The sequence below is a fragment of the Chinchilla lanigera genome, unplaced genomic scaffold, assembly GCF_000276665.1.
Source record: "Chinchilla lanigera isolate Chin_1 unplaced genomic scaffold, ChiLan1.0 scaffold00004, whole genome shotgun sequence".
Lineage (NCBI taxonomy): Eukaryota > Metazoa > Chordata > Mammalia > Rodentia > Chinchillidae > Chinchilla > Chinchilla lanigera.
This window is the reverse complement of record NW_004955405.1, coordinates 31158000-31166241: the sequence shown is the minus strand read 5'-3', so window position 1 is coordinate 31166241 and position 8242 is coordinate 31158000. Positions and strand designations below refer to the sequence as shown.

At 40.2% G+C, this 8242-nt stretch overlaps 1 protein-coding gene across 3 annotated transcripts in view; it reads left to right on the top strand.

Annotated features, from left to right (window-relative positions):
• Positions 1 to 417: 417 nt before the first annotated feature.
• Cep83 (centrosomal protein 83kDa) overlaps positions 418 to 8242 on the top strand; it is a 141301-nt gene continuing 133476 nt past the window's right edge. For 2 of the 3 annotated variants that reach the window (XM_013518406.1, XM_005374473.2), the window contains exon 1: positions 418 to 853. The gene's annotated coding sequence lies outside the window, so the exon portion shown is untranslated. Of the gene's footprint in view, positions 854 to 1115; positions 1188 to 8242 lie in introns of those variants that run through there. The other variant, XM_005374474.2, reaches the window with a different exon arrangement.

Below are 8242 nucleotides of genomic sequence, written 5' to 3'. Positions count from 1 at the left end.
AGTCCTGATGGCCAGCTCTCTCCTGACAAGCTGAACCAATCGCCCATGTGGGGACTGATGCCCCAGGGCCGGCGTGGGTAGTAGACGAGTTCGGGAGGTGAGGAGGGCGGGAGGGGCGGCACTACTATCCTGAAAGCCTCAGAGGGAGTGCGGTACGCGTGGCAGAAGGAGAGCGCTGCCGCGTCGCGCGGGAAACAGCTTCTCGCTGAGGCGCGCCGTCCAGGCTCCTTGAGGCGAGGCCTTCCCGGGTCTCGGAGGACTTCCTGCGGCTCCCTAGCGGCCTACGGGGGGCGGCCCGTGCCCGTCGCTCTCACCATGGCGGGCACCCTCTCCGCGGCCGTTTGCTCCCTTCCCGGCTCCAACGGCTCTGGCAGCGGCGCGCGCGCGCGGCTTGGTGACGTCACGCGGGGCGGGACTTCCTGCCTCGCGCACCGCCCAGTCTCAGACCAGTGCGCCCGGGGCGCGGGAGGTGACAGACAGGTCTCCCGGAGGTGCGCTCGGCTGCGCGTCGCCCCGGGGCTGGGCCCTGAGCCCTGAGCGGTCCGCCAGCCGAGGAGGCGAGGAGGGGGCTTCCGTCCGCTCCGCTCGGGGCTCTCCTCGCGAGCCCGAGGGTCCGGCGCGGCCCTCCTGCCCCTCGGCAGCCCTCGGCCGCCGGGACCTCGCGGGGCGCGGCAGGCTGGGCGACACCCCGGCGGGGGGACCGTGTCCCGCAGCCCCAATGCCTCCGCGAGCAGAGTGCAGCGGCTGCCGCTGGCTGGAGCCGTGCGGGTGTCCCCCGGCGGCGAGTGCGCCCCGGACCCCGGTCTCTGCTAAGTTTTGTGCGCGCGCGTAGCAGGGACCGCGTGTGAGTCTGGTACGTACCTCTCTCCCGGGGGTCTCGGCCCCCTGCGCGTCTGGGGACTCACACTCCCACACCCCCGCAACCTGGATTGGATTCCCCCCGCGTCTGGTCGTGTCCTCCGAAAGTCGTGGGAGCGTGAGTTCTGTGGCCGGGGACCAGCACGTGGAAGGCCAAAAGGAGGGTTTTGATTCCCTCGGGAGTTGGATAGCCGGCTCAGGAACGGGCTGAATGGATGGCACCTCCAGTTTGATTTGTGCTGAAAACCCTGTGCTGTCCTTTTCCATCGCTTTGAAGACAATTCTGGCAGTGATGTTTGCTGATATTACTGAGATATCGTCTGAAATATGTTAGTGTGTTTTGAGCTTGAGTGGATACTTCCGCAAATCCTCAGTGTCCAACTTTTGACCAGAATATGTAGACGTTTTGCTCTTAAAAATGCTCATTGCCAAGTAGTTTTAAAAGCTTTTTATTGTATTACAATGATGGAGCTGTTTCAAATCTCAGAGATACAGAGGTCTAGGGTTATGAGAAACTTGTTCTGATTTTTTAATGTGTGGATTCTTAATATGTTCGGACTGAGTACAAAGTACTGGAATAGGTTTAGAACTGAGTAGGTTGTTAAAGGAGTGCTTCTGTTACCAAGCAACACCACTGTAAACATTTCCAGTATTCAAGTAGAATATGATTAAAAGTATCTGTCCTACAATTGTCTGGGTTCAGTATTCTCTAAATTAGTAAGTTTAGCCTGTTGGTTACAGTTAATAATTCACCTTTTGTATTCAGGTTTTGTTTCAAACGCATTTTGTTAAGAATTGTCGGAATGCTGTATATTTCAGTGTTACACAGAACACTCAAGACTTTCCTATGGATTTGAGTTGCTGATTTTGGCTATTTAGGACAGAGTATGCAGAGTATTTCTCTGAGAATTTTGTTTTTCTAACCAAAGTACACAGACTATCTTTTGGAATAGTTTCAAGTAACAGCCCATTATAGCTGTTGAGAGTTACATAGAGCCTTTGGGAATTTGAAACATTGCTTATAAGCAGTTTTTAAAAGTTTTTATTTTTCATTAATACACGTTTGCAGTGCACAATATTTACATTTCTTGTGTGCAGTTGGTACACGTATATAACACATCTTAATTCGTTTTTTCATCCCGTGTGCCTCCTCTGCCTCCTCTAGGCAGTAACTTTCAGTTTTCTCCACTCATTGAATCCCTAGTGATGTAATTTCTCTGGCAAATTGTTAAAGTTTCAGAGCATTTTTAAATTATCTTATGAATACAATAACCTTTCAAGCAAGTAAGAAAGTGAGAAGAGTTGAGACATAGTGATACAAATGACCTTTTTTTTTTTTTTTAACAAATGACCTTTTTGAAATCAAACTATTAGTAGTGGGAATTGGAACGTCAAGTTTGTATCATACCCTGATGCAGCCATGGTGAACCTTTTAGAGACTGAATGTCCAAACTGCAACCCAAAACCCACTTACTTATTGTGACGTGCCAATGCTGCAATTAAACCTGAATGCTGAGGGCTTAGTTTAGAAAAAACGACTTGTACATTAATATCTTTTGTCTTAAAAGAAAAATACGGTAACACGTGTGTCATGGGTTTGCCACCATTGCCCTAGTATATTGCAAAAATCAATAGATTTTATTTAGTTCTCACACTCTTAACTCTCTCATTTACTGATGTTGAAGTAATGAAATGTTCACAAATTGGATGAGACCGAGAAGAAAATCTAGAATGACTTGTGTAATAAAATCCTTAGTAGTTAGAAATGAGTATTCTATCACAGGAAGTTCAAGAAATTTAAAGTGAATTTTTAACTGAAAAATTAGTGAATTGTCAGATTTTTTTCCCTTTGGGTACTATCTCTACCTAAAGTGAGTGAGGCTGCCAGGGATATGGCTCAGGGGCACAGGCATCTACCTGGCAAGCGCAAGGTCCTGAGTTCAATTCCCAGTGGAGGAAAAAGTTTAAGTGAGTGAGTTTGACTTGAATTTTGTCATACATAATGTTTTAGGCTCAGTAAATAATTTTCTTACATTATTTAACCTGTGTGTTACTTTTGGGGAGTGTGTGTGTGTGTTTAGGAAATGCCCTACTAACTGAGGTTCTCAACTTTTTGTGAACTCTTCAAAATCTTCTCACCTTGCCTTTCCAAGCTTCTAAATAGAAAACATGTCTTTGTCTAGACTGTTTTCCCCCACTGTCTCTAAGACTGCCAGGTGCTTTCTCCTATGTCAGTCATGATGTCATTTTACCTCCTTTGCAATTTCTTCCCTTCTTTCTTAAAATGTAAATTTATACCTTTCCTGTAAAGTTCAACTCCACCTTGACCTCTGAAATCCTATAGTACATAATTGTCATACTTGATTTATTATACTGTGTTATTTTATCTTTTTTTGTCTTCCTTCTTAACTATAAGTTCCTTTAAGGGCAGGACACCCATCAGTGAGCTTTGTTTTTTCCAAATAGAAGTTGCTGAATAAATGTTTCATAAAGACAATGAACATGCATTTCTACTTTTTTTCACCCCTTCTATGATATGTGGAAGTAAGAACGTTATTGAGAGAGGAAGTAACTGTTGAAAGAAGGGCAACAGTAAACCATAAGAAAGGGGGTATTGATTAAAGAGGGGGTTCATTTGAATCAGAAGAGGTTCAGTTCCTAGAAAGTGAATATTGGAGAAACTCCCCTGATAATACCAGCAGTAAGGACTCCCTCAGGAATGCTGTACTATTCCCATGTGGCCTTGGGGAGTTTGGTCAGTTTCTTGATTCTTCCTTAGTAGACTTTTAATTTTAAAAGAGTGAATCCATTTCTCTTTCCCTCTTCCCTCACCTCTTATATTCTCCTTATAGTCTCATCTCCTTATTTTACTCCTTTCCACCCTACTCTTTGACCAGGTAAAGACTTAATTTATGAAATTATGTCAGTATTTTAATTTTGTCTTCATAAATGAGGAATTATTGAAGTTTATTAAATACCTTTTTTTTTCCCTATTGGGACTGCTCTCTAGATCATGGAGAGATCACTGACTGTCAGATTTAGTACTGTTTGAGTTATAATCCAGGATGAAAGAAGTTAAGAAAGAGACCCCTATTAATTTGCTTGCTATACATTGTAACTTCAGATTATTTTTGGATTACAATTCAGAGATATGAAGAACCTATAACTGTTCATTCGCTTTTTGAAAGCACTTGTCATTCTCAAAGTATGTCTTTAAAATTTTCAGATAATTTTTATAATCTTGTCACAAATCTTGTATCTAAAGCTTTAAAACAAAGAGTTACTTTAATTGAAGGAACAAAAATGAAACTGAGTCTCAGTACCTTTTATCAACCTTGGTTTGATTCAATTGTTTCTTGAGTTTGCCAGCATAGCTTCTGAATTGTTGCCCGGTAACACTATTGCAGTATAACATAGCAACCTATGAAAACAGTAATGTTGGACTGTGGAGATTTTCCTGGTGAAGTTGCAGTGCCTATCTCTAGTGTTCACATTTAACCTCTCTCTCTCACTTGAATCACATTTGGTTTAAGGCAGTTATTGCAGGTATTGTTAAACTAAAGAGCATAACATATGCTCGTAAGTATATTTTTTTGAAGTGGTGACAAATTATAACTTTCTGCAAATTGTTTTCCATGTAGAGTTGCATGATAACTATGTTGAACTGCAGTATATGTGAAGAACATACGAAAAGATTGATTCAACTAAAACTTCTGTACAGAAAAGCTATTGAGTAATAACATCAGAGTTCTCTATAACCAATAAAGGTAGTCAGAGCTGGAGTGGTTTAAGCTGAAATGGGCTTTTGTATTTTTTTTTTTTTTTGTATTATTACTTCTGAAGCTTGTATCAGTAAACATAATTTAATGGGTACTGTGATTTTGTGGGAAGAGACTTGTGGTTCAGGAGACCAAGGCTTGACTGAATGAGTTACCTAATCTTTTTTAGCCTGTTTTCTCACTTGAAAAATAGATCTCTGAAGACTTCTTGTATGCTTCCAATTTTAAGCAACTTCTGTTTTTCTTGTTCATGGGTTTAGTCATTTTTTGAGTGCTTGTTATGTGTCTTGTACTATGCTAGGGACTGGGAGATTGAGAACAAGATCTAAAACACCTTATTGTCTGATGGGGGAAATGGATAAAGTAAATAATAATTTGTAATATAACATGATAGATACTACAAAGATAAATGGAATGGATTGTTGGCATTCAAGGAAGGACAGCTGACTAGAACTGCAAATAGAATACACTATGAGGAATGGTCATTAGTATTACTGAGTATAATTTGAGAGTGTACAGAGAAATATTCGCCCTGGCCTGGAGGGAGTGAATCAAGGAAAATGAGAGGGAAAAAGTTTCTTAGAGTTGGAGCAACAGAATCAGGAGTCACCAGCAATACTGGTAGTTGAGATCCTGGATGTTGATGACATTCCTAGAAAGAGTGTGTAGAATCAGAAAGTGGATAGATGGACAAAGAGAGTGGGGAGGAAAACCAGAGTAAACTAAGATCTTGGAAGCCAAGGGAAGTGTGCATGTCACATTTTGTTTGTTGGTTAAAGTTGGTGCTCAAGAAAACACTGATTTTGTAACATCAGTGTAACTCATGTATAGAAAGATGTCTTCTACAAAGATCTGAACTTGCAAGGGAAGATAAAAGTCTTTGTTGATCAGCAAAACAGGAAAGAATTAGAATCAGATTTCTAAGTCAAAATTTAGAATCTTGGCTGTATCATTTTACTAGCTACTGGTCTTTTCAGACCAGTTAATTTTTTCGTCTTCATGTGTAAAGTGATATTTTTTTTCATGAGAATCATAGAGTCACAGGTGAGTTATGATGCCTGCCTCAATCATTATGGACATTCTTTAAAGATTAATTTTCAGGCTGGGCATAGTGGCACACACCTATAATCCCAGCACTTGGGTGACTGAGGCAGGAGGATCATTTGAGACCAGCCTGGGCTACAAAGAGAGCTCAAGGCCAGCCTGAACTGCATAGCGAGACCCTGTCTCAAAAAGACAAAAAAAAAAAAAAGATTGATTTTCATCCATTGTACTGTTACAGACTATTCTTCTGAATCACACACCTTTCTTGCTCTTCTCTATTCTTAAGTATATTCTTTTATTGTGCAAAATCCATTAGAATTCTACCTTTTTGTTGATACCTCCTGTGTGGATGCTATTCCAAATTTTTTATAATGGAACAAACATATTCTTGTGCCCCTCAGAATTTTCAGTCCTTAATTTTTTTAAGGACTTGTTTTTGCCAGTGCTGGGGGTTAAGCCCAGCAGGGTTTTGTGTATGTTGTATAAGAACACTACTGAGTTACATCCCTGCCAAGGACATTAGGTCCTGCATTCAATACCTAGTACCTCCACCAAAAATAAAAGAGAGAGGAAGCTTTATTGTCTTACACAAAAGTCTTGAGATATGTTGTTCTAGGATTATCAATTCAGTGGCTTAAAGACATCTTTCAGAACCTGGATTCATTCTTTTTGCTTGGCTATCCTCTGAATTCATGCTTGATTGCAGCAATCTGATCATCATATTTTCAAAGAGAAGGTAACAGTTTCTGAAGAGATAACAGTCTTTAATAGCCTTATTGATTTACTTCTTTTTTTTTTTTTTGGTACTGGGAATTGAACTCGAGACCTTGCGCTTGCCAGGCAGGCGCTTGTGCCGCTGAGCTATATCCCCGGCTTAATAGTTTGATTGAGTTAAAATTTACATACCATAAAAATTACACATTGTAAATGTAGTTTAGTGGTTTTTAGTAAATTTGCAAAGTTGTATAACCATCATCATAAAACAGTGCCAAAACATTTTCATCAGTTCCCCCTACCTCAAATTCTTGGTTTCATTTTGCAGTTAATCCAGTGTCCACATTCAGTTCCACAGAACCAGTAATCATTTGCTGTCACTGTAAATGTATCTTTGCATATATGTAATGAAACTTAATTGTAGTTTTTTGCATCTGGCGTCTTTTACTTAAGTTTTTGAGGTTCATCCATGTGGCATGTATCAGTAGTTTTTTCTAATTGATTGCTGAATAGTGTATAGATGTGCACTGTTTTTGTTTTTCCATTCATCAGTTGATGGACTTTTGGATTCTTTCCAATTTTTGGCTGTTACAAGTAATGCTGCTGTGAAAATTTGGTAAAAATTTTTGTGTACCTATGCATTTCTCTTGAGCAGATTCCTAGGAATGGAATTGTTGAGTTGTATGGTAAGCTTGTTTTTAACTTTTTAAGAGACTGTTAAAATGTTTTCCAAAGTGCCTATTCGAAATATATTTCTAGCAAAAATGTATGGGGAAACCGTTTTTGCCACATCCTCACCAACATTTGGAATAATCCATCTTTGATTATGGCCATTGTAGTGGATATCTGGTAGTGATGGATTGGGATTATAATTTGCATTTCTCTAACAGTAGTATAAAGCTTTTCTGTTTGGTAGAATGCTGAGGTTTTTTTTTTTTTTTTTTTGCTGATTTCTTGGTTTTGGATCTTATGACATATTGTTGAAAGAGTTCTTTATATATCCTGTATAAAAACTTTTTTTAAAAAAAATTAGATGTGATTTACAAAATTCTTTTACTCAATCTGTGGCTTGATTTTTCTTGTTTCTGGTGTTTTTTAAAGTACAAAAGTTTTTAATGAAGTCTAGCCATTTGTTTTGTAGTTTATGCTTTTGATTTTGCATGTAAAATCTTTTTGCCTAATTCAAGATCATCAAGACTTTCTCCTATGGATTGTTTTGTTTCATTTGGATCTAAGATCCATATTGAATTTACTGTGTCATATGTAATGTAAGGGTCTAAGTTTTTTTTTTTATGTGGTTGCCAATTATCTTGGCACATTTATTTAAAAGACTATTTTTCCTTTGAATTGTGTTGGCATCTTTGTAAAATATCAGTAATGACAGCAGTACATAGGTTTATTTCTAGACTTTTAATCCTGTGTCATATATTGGCATACCTATCATCCAGTACTATGCTATTTTGATATTTGTATCTTTATAGTATGTTCAAAATGGATAAATACTTTCTTTTTAAAAATCAGTTTTAGATTCTTTACATTTTCATATAAAATTTAAGATCAGTTTGCCAGTTTCCATCAAAAACAACTCAGAATTGATAGGATTTACCTTAAATCCATGCAACATTATGGGAAAAATCACTAAATTAACAAAATTTAGGAGCGCCAGCCTTCTGGCTGGCTAGCTTCCTGCCTGCTGGCTCCCGGAGGGTGGGCCCCTGGTGCACGGGGAGCCTCGGGCGGGGAGCGCCGGTCTTTTGGGGTCTTGGGACCGGCAACTCATTCCCGACCTCGTCGTTCCCTGGACGGAGGACTTCCGGCGCACAGGGAGCCTCGGGCGGGGAGCGCCA